The sequence below is a fragment of the Paramisgurnus dabryanus genome, chromosome 18 (genome assembly GCF_030506205.2).
Source record: "Paramisgurnus dabryanus chromosome 18, PD_genome_1.1, whole genome shotgun sequence".
NCBI classification, from domain to species: domain Eukaryota; kingdom Metazoa; phylum Chordata; class Actinopteri; order Cypriniformes; family Cobitidae; genus Paramisgurnus; species Paramisgurnus dabryanus.
The window spans coordinates 18,701,493-18,714,195 of record NC_133354.1 but is presented as its reverse complement, the minus strand read 5'-3'; the positions used below and the strand labels follow the sequence as shown (position 1 = coordinate 18,714,195).

The 12,703-nt window shown below is 42.4% G+C and overlaps 1 protein-coding gene across 9 annotated transcripts in view; it reads left to right on the top strand.

The window, feature by feature from the left end:
• The first annotated feature begins 1,208 nt into the window (after positions 1-1,208).
• nrxn2a (neurexin 2a) overlaps positions 1,209-12,703 on the top strand; it is a 467,328-nt gene continuing 455,833 nt past the window's right edge. For 7 of the 9 annotated variants that reach the window (XM_065287126.2, XM_065287125.2, XM_065287124.2 and 4 more), the window contains exon 1: positions 1,213-1,635. The gene's annotated coding sequence lies outside the window, so the exon portion shown is untranslated. Of the gene's footprint in view, positions 1,636-12,703 lie in introns of all 9 variants that reach the window. The other 2 variants (XM_065287129.2, XM_065287128.1) reach the window with 2 other exon arrangements.

The following is a 12,703-nucleotide window of genomic DNA, read 5'->3' as shown; positions in this document are numbered from 1 at the left end:
TATCTTACCATGAGCCGGGCTGGTGACTGCTGGTGACTGTTTCAAAACCGTTTATGAAAAAAGAGAAGCTCACGTTCACAAAATACACGCAAGACACTCCCTTAAAAGTAAACTCTGATTACGTATGAGATTATGTGAGTATCTGGCAAACGCAAGCATGTCTTTTATCATAAACCCTTTAGACACGTCTGCAGCAGGCACTTATTTTGACAAACCACGTGATGCACATAGGTTCACTCGACACGCCGAACACATATTTTGAAATGACGAACCACACACATGACGGGCTACATACATGTTGTGAAGAACTTCGCATCGTGCGCCCTCGATAAAAGAAGTCACCGCCCGCCACTGCTCTAGTCTACTCTCTTCTAAAGGAGAAAAATATGTATTGTTTTCTTATATTTCCATTTAAAATAATATTTTATTAGGTCTTGAGGTAGATTATACCTGTTCAGGTTCAAAATCTCAGTCATTTTAAAGAAATGCCAGTGTTGAATGAAAGCCCATTATTCCTGGTATAGACACACCATGTAGTGTTGAAGGTAGTTAATTTATTTTGCCCATCCACAGACAGTAGAGGTGAAGGCTATAACCCTTCTGCTTATGGTTATTAGGATTCGCCTGAGGGCAATACACAAGAAAATTACAACACATGCCATTAATCATACTTGCTGTTGTTTGAGTATTTGGCTCATTACACAAAGCTTGAGAAATGTAAAGTCATCTGTCAAACTTTAATGCCGAAACACGCCTAATATTGTATGACTAGGACGAAATAACAGTAAAAAGAGAAAAATCTTCAATTCAGTTGTATTATTCAAATGAAATATTTAACTTGTGAAACAGCTCGCAGGACTAACAAATGTATAATCAAGCGCGTGAATCCTCACGCGTCTTCCTTGGGAAGGGGTGATCATTACGCATTACATTTTCTAATTAAATTCTCTATTGTAATTATGTGGTAAATGATATAGCGTAAAATGATATGGTAAACAATCTGTGCTCGTCGTTAAACTTGACCCCCGCAACATTTATGTTCCCTAGTGACACATTTGCTCTTTAAAACGCTTAATGACAACAGCAATTAACACCAATTCTGTGTGAAACGGCGGCACGCGCTTCGCTGAGAGAAGCGTCGGTTAAAAACTCCCAGCAGTTTTGTTCAGTTTTGGTCACCGTTTACTCTAAACGGATTAAGAGACGGTTACGGGTGGTGGATGAGACGCAGCTGCTGGACATAGCCGGTGGTCCAGATTTTGATCAAATAAGTCACATTGAGGCATCCGTGGTGCCGCAGTCATCGTGGCGATGTGCTCGCGCGGGATGATCGGTGAGGTGTTCCACTGACCGCGCCCTCATTTCTCGCCCATAAACCGCTATTGGAAAAGAGAGGGAGTACCGGGAGAGCGGGGACCGCGCAGCAGATTTGCTGTATCGTTTCATACGGGCATGCAGGTGGAGCGGCTCGACTCGCGCGCGCGCTCTCACAGTCATCGTCTGTACGCCGGGGGAAGGGGAGTGCACGCGTCGCATTTCTCCTCTCTGGACTATACAAAACATACACGCCAAAATTTCTGCTGAGAAGTGTGGATAAAGCGCACGCACTGTGAAACATTTAGCAACAAAAAGCAGGTAAGAGCACTTCTGCGCGTCTCTGCGGATGCTTCTGTCATCAAAATATTTGTTTTCAGGTGATGTGCAGGACGGGAAGTAGAAAGATGCTGTCTGTGGGCTTGTATTGTGTATACTGTGTTTATTCTAACACCCACGGAAGTGTCGCTGGAGATATATTGCGTGTTCGTGATGGTTTTGAACACCTGCCTTTCCGCGGAGCGTTACTAACGGCCGCTGTGTGTATTGATTTGCCCCCGTTTGAGTCGAGCCATGTGCGGTTCTTAGATGAACGAGAGAGAAACGGCAAAGCTGACTGAATAAAACATCCCTTTGTTTAAATAAATGGGTATTTCATTATTTCATTCCTTAACTATGTGTTGGAATAAAATATTAACGTTGAACATGTTTAGCAGTGTAACCACTTGATCCTTTAAAACCCTAAGTTTGCAAAGGACGAGATGCTTTGTGTAAACATACATTACGGTAAGAACAAATATGTTGTATTGTTTTTATGACTTATGAAAATGACAGTCGAGGCCTGTGTAAGTGTTTGGGTAATGTCTCATTTAAGCTTTGTGAATTCAATAAAAATATGGTGTAAGTCATATTATTATTACATTTTATCCTTCATTTTATGTTAACATGTTGTTTCTACCCCATACATGTACAATTATTTAGCAGATGCTTTTATCTAAAGCGACTTAAAATGCCTTCATGCTACACATTTTTTCTTTAAATCTGTGTCTGTTCTCTGGGGATCGATCCTATGACCTTTGTGTTGCTACATTGTGCTATATGATGAACTGTGAGGAATGTCAGTACCTATATGTTAAGAATGAAACATCACTTAATTTGATTTCTTTGATATTGGCTTCTTAAACATCTGTTGTATTTTTCACTGTTGCCATGTACTGCAACCCTCTGTTAGCTCCGTCACCAACTGTTCTGTGGCAGGGCTGTTGGCACTGAACAACTGGGGACAGCTTGATGGTGAGCTGGTGTCAGATAAATCTTTCCTGGCCGTGGTGTGACAACATCCAGTAGCACTTAGTTTGGGTGACAATACATCATTGATTTAATTAAATTCACTGTTTATTATTAGTATATGATTAACACCACTAATTGCATGCGAGTCCCCTGCGTGGGTAACTGCTGAGGTGAATCAGTCAAACGGAGGCTTGATATATGCAGGCTTTATTCAGACTTGACTTATGTTCATAAAGTTTATGACCGAGACTTGTTCTAGGCAAACTTCACTTCACTAGTTTATCAGATCGACAGGAATGCCATTTCTGAAAGGCTTGAGCGATCAATATCACATAATAGGTGCTGTCTGTCAGTGTAATAGGTTGGGTTCGACAGTTTATGCAACCATTTGCTAGGCTATAAAAATGTAAAAGAAGGATGAAGCAGTTTTTTTCTACGAAATGATTCGCGATATGGGTCAGTAATGGAAAGCACTGCTTTGAACATGTCAGGCGGCCTGTGCTGTTTCTTGCTTTGTACCTATAAACCATGAAAGTTTCATGAGCAATTTTAAGAAGAAAAAAAAGCCTCCTGTATTCAAGCCCCATCGATTATTTATTTATTCAGCCATGCCATAGCATAGATGTCAAAACAACATCAGAACCCATCACCAGGAGCTTGACCTAGCCTGCCAGTCGGGGTGACAGAAGGAAAAGCAGGGGATTTTCTAAGCAGGATATCCACCACCTTTGGTTTGGTTTTTCCACGGCCCATCGAATTTATCCGTAGCTAGAACGAGGTAGATTTGAAATCAGTTTTGCTGTCGCTGTCATGGTTGCGCTTTAAATTTGGCCAGGTGAGGCGGGACCACTTCAGGAAAACGAGAGAAACGCAGGAGGGGGGAATAACATTATCGATAGCCTCCCGCGAGTGTTAGCCCTAGAACTAAATCTCATCTCACCAGCCGATAAGGAGTATCGCTGGCCGGTTGTCATGGGGCTCGGAGACAGGAAGGTGGGGGGAAGAGAGGCTGGTGGCATTCCTGATGGACAGGTGGTTTTTCGAAGGTGGTCCCCCCCTCTTCGTACAGAGAAAGGTTGACTGGTTTGTGTGTAACAGCCTGTGTCTTTGTTCTTCGTCCTTCTGTGCTGTCCTTTGGCATCTCTGGATGAGGAACGGCTGTAAGCCACAATGACCATTGTTTGGGAAAGGATTGAATTTTGTTCCGGTGCAAAGAGTACAATGAGCCGATGTCAGCCCTGACAAGTTGTGAGACTATTTGCATGTCTCGTAATTGCTTTATTAAGCATTTTGCAATGACGTTGATCATAATTCATTGTGTTGACTTAAGTTAATGTTTTATGTGGGGTATGAATTAAGCCTACTCGCTCCATGGGGAGTCACACTTTTCTTTAACTATTGATGCGGGTGGATCGTGATTAGTCGATTTGTTTATGTAGATTTTTAATAGTTAATGGCATTGCTTAATTAGCTTGCTGTGCTTTTTCCGTGGTGAAATCCTCTCCAAAAAATGGCAATTCTTCACTTAGAACATTGCAGAGTACCGCATGTACTGATGGGCATCTTCCCTGTGTTTTGAGCATCCTGCCAAGAGCATTGTGTTTTAAACTGGGGTGTCAAGTTAAAAATAACTTCGCTCTTAAAATCACATCTGGAGACCTTTGTGTTCTGCTCTGTTCATTTTCACTTTGTCTAGCAGTTTTATGAATGCAATAATTTGTAAACCCGCCCTAGAAAAACATCAGATTAGGGTCAGGTCACCCCAAAACTAGGCAACAAGTTGTTCAGGCAACCCATTATCTAGTCACTTTTAAATAAATAAGTAGTTTTGCCAATCCTGAATTATTAATACCAGATAAACATAAAATAGCAAGCTTTCGGGCTATCTCTGAGTCATTTTATGCTTTTCTTGTGTCGCAGCAGCCTGTCATTGCTTTTAAACTCTGGTAACATGTGACACATCGAACCATCACAGTCCATCCACTGACACAGGGACACATACTAAAAAGATCTGCTGAAAAAATCAAGCCTCGGCTCTGTTTACTTTCTGACTCACTTGCCAGACTCCTGCTATTTGGCTGTCTCACTCTGTAGCACCGCTTGCGTGGACAGCTCCTTGATATGCAATACATTTACAGTGGGATGTGTCTCCGTGTCGGTGCAGACGGCCGTCTATTGATGCTACGTTGGGTGAAGGGATGATCCACCCTGAGGGAGGCCCAAACATCCACAGCTTCTAATGTCTAAGAAGACGTTGCATGTTAGTGCTGGTAGAGTTCATACATTTGTTCCTGTCATGTGTTCTGCAGTATTCATGTTGAAGAAATAGCATCAAGGAACATCTCTTGCACCGAAGAGAGTCACATGACTGCGTCTGTGAGTATACAGCTAATTGGTTTTGTCTCTAAAGTCACTAGGGGGTCTTGAAATCAACCCAGACAGTTGTTTAGGCACTGTGTACTTGCAGTCCCATATTTTTTTATTCAGAGGTGAAGCGGGATACCAAGGAGAGGTTGGAGAACGGGTCTAGGTGACACAGTACGCAAACACAGGACTGCACACTGTTCCCTCATCACATACCCCCTCTCTCAAGGTCCAAGGTCATGCATACACAATTCTGTCTCTCTACTGGCATTGCGTGGCCTGGGGTGCCGGGCAGCTTTTAATTCAGGCTGACGCATGACTCAGTCCTAGTTCCAGCCAAAGCAAAAGTAAAAAAACCCAACTAGGATCACTGCAGATGATGATGAGCTGGGGAAAAAGGTCACCGCTGAGATCCTCGTGTCTGTTTCCACCTCCAGGGAAGTTTTTTCCACAACGCTCATTGGCATCGGATGAACTTTACTTGCCACCCAAATGAATTGTTAATGGACCTCAGGTCATTGAGACACATTGAAACACTGTGCACGTTCGCATTGGTGTGAAACCAGTGATTAAGGGCGCTTTGGCACTTATCATTAGAAGAGGTCCAGGTCAGACGCGCTAGTGGCCGAGGCAGCCGGTAAAGCCGCAGATTACATTGTGTTTCTTGAACCGCGGTACTCGACATAAGCAGTGCAGCCTACTACACACGCTATTATGCTGCACTGTGGACACAAGCGTGGCTGGTTTTGGTATGAATCCCTGATTTATTTTGAGGCGGTCCGGGGGGATATAGTTGGACGAGTTCCAGTGTGATGCAGAAAGCAGATAATTAAAGGAGCCCACTGCTTTTCCTGAATGTTTTGAGAGTAGGTAGAATGGGTAAGCGGCAACAGATAGGGTTGGTAATTACCTGGCATTACAGAGTGGGAGAAGAAGCCAGATGCCAGTGAGAGTAGGAGGGGGGTGCTGTGGGCAGATGCTAGCAGAGTAGATGCTTCACTCTACGGGTGACCTGGCAGTCCTGTTGTCTTTTAAACGACACACAAGGTCACGTGACCTTCCCTGCAGGTTTTCCCCCCCTTGCTATTGCCATGCTCTGTTTACAGTATATTTGCATAGTTTTATATAGTACATTGCTTTAAGCGAGGTCAGGTTTAAATAGTTTTGCATATAGTATTTGGGATGTCATGGCCTACATTTTCAAAATGTTCTTGTTTATCCTTAAAATAATAATTTTTTTAGTGTTGAGACTGAGGTATGAATGTATTATATCAGGTGTCTCCAGGGCCTGAAGTTAACTTTTTTGACCACCAGCCACTGTGGCAGGTGGATTTAGAAATCCACCTGCCACAGAGACTTTTTACCAGCCGTTTTTTTTTTTGCCCGAATAGTGAATTATAACACTGTCTTTATTGTATGAATTAAATATAATTTTTTTCAGAGCTACAAAAGTGAATTTCTCTTTGTCTTAGGTTGTTTGATTAACATTAATGACACAGACTTAAGTAGGTTAATTGAGGTTACTGTCTCTTTAAGACCAGCACAGACTGGTTTTTGACTCTCTATACATACACTTAAGACATAAAGAAATGTTTTATTAGAAAATGAATACTGTTGAGATCATTTTATTTATATGTGCCCTGTCAAGAGCAGAAAGATTTTATGTACGCATGCTTTTAGGAACGCGTCTCCCTGCTGAAAAAACCAGCATCAAACCAGCATGGACCAGCATGGGAATTATGCTGGTCTATGCTGGTTTAGCTGGTAGTCACAGCATACCAGCACCAAAACACAACATATGCTGGTATGACCAGCATGGGATGCTGGTGCTAATGCTGGTTTAGCTGGTGCTAATGCTGGTGCTGATGCTGGTTTGATGCTGGTTTAGCTGGTGTTCACTAGCAAACCAGCACCAAAACACAACATATGCTGGTCTTGCTGGTATGCAGTTTTTTTCAGCAGGGCTCTCCGATGTGCCCTATTGAGTCCCCTTAAACCCGCGCACGCACACAGAGACAGAGGGGGCACAAACTGCGCACATAAACGCCGCACATACGGTGTTTTTCATTACTATATTCGCAAAATGTATGTTACTATATTCGCAAAATGTATGTTAATGTACTACAGTATAAAGCATAGTAGCGAAACTCTCTCTAAAGTTTACACATCAAGAGTTCTGATCCATCACAGCAGCACTACACATCTGTGCAACTGTGATTGTACAGTAGCATATGTCAGCATTGCATTCTCATCCCATCTCACCAACAGTTTAATACTTACTCGCACATCCAAACGTAGTCAGAGAAGTGCCTCATCTTCTTTCCAATCGCATGAACGTTGCGAAACAGTCGCATCCTCTCAATGAATCACTCAATTTGCATCGGTGATATGCGCAGGTTGATAAGAAATGAGCGGGTGCCGGTTACGAGTCATCCAAAAATATTTTAGTGATATTCAGGCCGCGGTCAGTCGGTCGAGTTTAAAAACTATTTTGAACAATTGCGGGCGGGGCGGGTTAGTTGAAAATGTCGGTCGGGAGTGGGTTGTTTATACAATGACCCGCGCATCACTGATTCGCATTGGCTACCCGCCAATGTGGCTGGTAGATTGACAGTGTTACCCGCCAATTGCAAAATCCACCCGCATTTGGCGCGTGGTCGGGTGTTAATTTCATGCCCTGGGTGTCTCCAATCCTGCAGACTTCACTTTCAACCCAGCTCCCACACACCTGTCTGTAATTATCAAGCAATCCTGAACACCTTGATTAGCTGGTTTACCTGTGTTTGATTAGGGTTGGAGCTAAACTCTGCAGGATGGTAGCTCACAAGGAGCAGGGTTGGAGACCCCTGTATTATATGATTAGTTATAATATAAAATATATGCACACTAAACGATTAGATATGAACAGAAATATTGATTTCTAACGGAAGCAAAACAAATATGATATTTTTCATAAAATGTATGAGTTTGCCATCAGTACAAACACATAGTTTTGTATAAAATTAAGTATTAGTAGATACAGTTCTGTTTTTCTGATCTTTACTTATGCAGATATTTACATGTATCATTTTGTAGCAGAATCGTTCCTGTTGCCACATTTGTACTATTGCACAATAGGGCAGTGATAGTGTTCCAGTGAGGACATTTTCCCACCAATTAATAAATGTGTGACCAAAAAAAATTGTCAGTGACATTTCCCACTCATTTTGATCTTTTAAAGGGATAAGTCACCCCAAAATTAAAATGAGCCCATAGTTTATTTACCCTCAAGCCCCATCCTAGGACTTTCTTCTTTCTACCAAACACAGTCTGATTTATATATAATAAAAAAAAAAATTATATCCTGGTCCTGGCTCTTTTTAGCTTTAAATGGCATTGAATAGTGCCCAATTTTTAAAGTTCCAAATTGCACATCCATCTTTAAAAAGCTAATCCATACATATATTAAATGTCTTTTGAAGTGAAGCGATGGGTTGAACTAATCCTATAACGTTAGAGCTTTACATCTTTCCTTTACTTTGAACAAAATTATTATTAGCATTAAAGGCATGATATTGAAAAATATTTTGGAAAGAGAGTTGGGCCAAGTGGCAAAACACACTTGAAGCCAATCAGCAGTAAGGGGTGTGTCTACTAACCAACATCGTTGCCTGGGTTGTGTATTTGTGGGGCGGGTCTATCAAAAGAAGATTCTATTGGGGTAGGGGCGTGTTTGTTTAGGTGATTTCAAATATCAACATGGCTTTCAGAGATCATGCACCCCGCCTTTAAGCTTATTTGTTATTAAAGTCCCACTGTGGAGAAAATCAAGTTTTAATTAAAGTTTATTTGTCTCTATGTAGTGTTTTTAATATGTTTTAAGCCAAGCTATGTGCAAATTCATCATTTACCACCATTGCTATATTTTCCCCCATAAGATTGGAGGCAGTCTCATGTGGTTTAAAATTGCCTTGGTTTCCATGCCAAACATGTAACCAGTCATATCAACAGTTGAACATGTGGATCAGTAGTTCTTATAGATATTATGTATGGATGCCCATAGACACGGATACAAATTTGTGCTGCAAACGTGCAGTTTATGCATGCATTGTGTGAAACCGAACTTAGTGTTTGAAACTGCCGAATGTAGTATCTATTTACATATTTACTTATGGTCCAAGGCGGTCCGAAAGAGTGGAGGCAGGGACTAATTTGCATATTCATATCTATGGTCCAGGCTTTGCTATTGAGTAGAGGCGGGATTAATTTGCATATTCATAGATCTGCGTTTAATTAATGAGGAAAGGGTGTAGAGTTACATTCAAGCTGTTTTAAAGCATGAAGAAATTACAGAGACAGGTAAAACTTTTATAAATGCAATTACAATGCTTAAAGATGCATTTTAACGGATGAATTCGTGACTAAATAGTAGTAGCACAAATAAACTAATGACTTCTGGATGTCCCCCATACTTTAAAACAAACATTTAGTTTGTGGTACATTAACATTTTTAATGAAAACACAATAAAAAATTACAATGACAAACTAGCTTATATTAAAGTTAAATTAACAAATGAGCTGGATGAAATAATATACCTGCATTATAACACAAATAAAAGACCTTTCGTTCCAAGCCTATTGCATGACGTGCGTGTGTATGTGTGTGCAAGTACCGCTCCAGCAGGGCAAAGGCATTTTCCAGTGTGAGCTCCTGTCAGCATCCGAAGCATGTAACCTTACTCTGCAGCATGCACAGTCACTCCTGATCCACCTCCTCGTGCCCGCTGACCTCCCAGCATCACACAGGAGACATGGATTACAAAGAGATGAGAGAGGGAGGGGGGTGAGAGTAGGTAAAGAAAAGTAAGGCAGGAGAGCAAGATGCAAGTGAGAGTGCAAGAGATACAGGACAAGAGAAGGGTTGGCCCGGCCTTGGTTATGGCAGAACAATAGAGGTCAGGTGATTAACAGCCGATCGCTCCAGTGGCTCTTTCCTCTCTGAGAGACAAGAGATTTACTTCAGCAGGAAAGGTGTCGGACTGACGGCTGCTACGAGAGGGCTGTAAATCTTGTGATGTTAAACAGCTGTCTGCCCGGCCATCCGTCATGACGAGGAGAGGAGCAGCAGCCGTCCACTGAGCCAGCGATGACTGGCCCATCTCCAGGCCACGCTTCGGTCACATAGTTCCCTCGTCCCCACGCCAGGCCGATGTCAGCTCAGCAGCACGCTCATTTGTCCTCATTGCCGCTCCGCTGGCCCGGCCGTGCCCCGGGGGAAAGATCCACACAGATCTGGAGGTGGTTTCTGGTTGCCTGCTGTCATCCTGCAGCCAGTGAAAACTGCAATGGAGGCCACCATCACCCAGCCGCTCCCACTTGCATCAGATTTTTAATCTAAACATTTAACACGCTTTGTAGTATGCCCTGTTCTTGATAAATGTCACCCAGACAGTGCCAGCACTGCATCCATCTTCTTTGTTGTGGTAAATCTGATGTTGATATATGCAAAATGGCTTCCCTTTGTTAAACTGATTGCCAGTGATTTGTCAGCGTGCATGCTTCCAGACACGGCCATGTGACTTGCTGTGCTCCAATTAGCAAAAGCCCTGATCGTATTAGTGCCGTGTCCACCGCTAAATATGACAGCTATATGACAAAAATGTACCCAATTAAACCGATGAAGATACCATGGTTTGTGCTTACTAAGAGCATAACCAAATCTTTAATTCTCAAGAGAAGTATCAAATTCATTCCTAATGCAGAAGTTGTTCCCAATTATTAATTGGTTACCTAAAGCACGTATGTTGTGATTTAGCTTTTTAGCTAAACAAATTAAAATCCCGGCAGGAGGGCAAAAAAACACATTGGGCCTCGGGCGCAAACGTACCTCACAGTGACTCTGAACAAGAAAAAAATGTCAAATTCATCTTTCTTCAACAGTTTGGCAGCACATTTGCCGAGGCCTGTGTTGCGTGACAATGTGACGTTGAAGCCTCTCGGTTATCAGTCACGGGTGCATGGTAGATCTCCTTGGTGACATCTGCAGCGCTCAGCTGCAGGCTTGTTCTGCAACATGCACAACACACTTCCACTTTATCGCCTCACTCCTTTGTCCCTAAGTGTTGCACGAAAGCTGTGGGTTTATGTAACAAGCTAATAGCACTAATGAGGGACTTTGGTGTGAAAACTCTGTGAATGAGGAATTTTTATGATATGTGGTTATCTGTTGTTTTTAGGGCAAGTAATACAGAAAAAATTACTGTAAGCATTCCTGTTCATTTTTAAGTCTCACACACACACATAAAGTCCCAATGCACAGCGACATTATATCCTTGTCAGTGGAGAACCAGATGGTATAGATACGCTATCTACCAGCAGGTGCTAATGGGGCCATGCTAACCAGTCAAGCCTCGACCTCATGGTTGCGGCAAACATTAGAGTGATTGTTATAATAGAGTGATTTTGCCTTTGATTGTAGCTTCTTCCACCATAAATTATGACAGAAGGGCCCCTTGGGGCCACTGGAGGATGGCTGGGCCCACTCATCTGAGTTATGACATTGTTCTCATAGATCCGATTAGATTCAGCGGAACGTGTCCCACTCCTCTTGTAATTCCCACGGCTCATAACAAAACTAAAGAGAAAGATGGGTCATAGCTCTAACGGTGCAGCTCGGAAACAGGATTCGGCCTTGTGGCCCCTTGCTGTAAAAGCGTCTGGCATACTGTTTTGTTCTCTGCAGCGGCTGTTGATTTCGAAGCCGATGGAGTATGTGACGTTCTATTGAAGCTTACAGACAGTCACTCAAAGCCTACAAGGCCATTTATGCCACGCTGAAAAAAATCTATCTGCAGAGCGACGCTGTTTCTGCTGGGGTTGAGCTTTTTTTGATGGTTTGATACACGCTGCAGGCAGATAGGGTGTAAAGTTAGCTTTATCTGTTGGGGCAGATTGACAGAAAGCATTTCACTTTTCTTAATGGTGGTTGATGGAGGAGAGAGGTGCTTTTCTCTTAACCAAGCATTTTGTTGTTTCAAATAATAGTGAAACCGCATACGTGTCTGCACGCTGATGTAACTGCTGTCGGTTAATTTTGTTGTTCCCTGAACTAGGAAGGGATTTATGACGGTGCTTCTTTTTCCAAAGAAAGGAATGAGGCAATGGGGTTGTTATGTTTTTAGATTTCCATTTGCATTAATGTATTCATATCTGCACTTAACAACATCTGCCTATCTCACGCGGCACACATATGAATGCATTCAAACGTATTTGCCGCAGAATCACAACCAGTATCACGCATGGTCGCACACGCAAGGCTGATGGCTATATGGCCTAAGGACAGCATGAGATAAGTTGGGGCCGACTGAAAGAACGTCACGTACAGATTCGTAATAGTTCTGTATTGTGTGGTCAGATTATTTGCGAGCGTGTATGGCGGCCATTTATCATTCTTTGTGTTCGGAAACCACTGTCTGAATAGCAACCAATTGAAAAGAATGTTGTGGTCTTAAAAAGCATTTTTAAAACCAGTTTTAAGGTGGGGCTTGCCGCACGAGTAAATAATCATGTAAACCACCAACTCTTTATAGATGCTTGGTCTAGTCAACAATAAAAATCCTTATTGCTGAAACCCTGTAGCCTGCATGCATTTAAAGTACAGTCGCCATGCAAATCTTGCACCTTGAATTTATATTCGTGCTGTTGCTTACTATTTCTAAAAAAAAATTCAATTTCTCTTGTCCTGTCACGGTTCTTA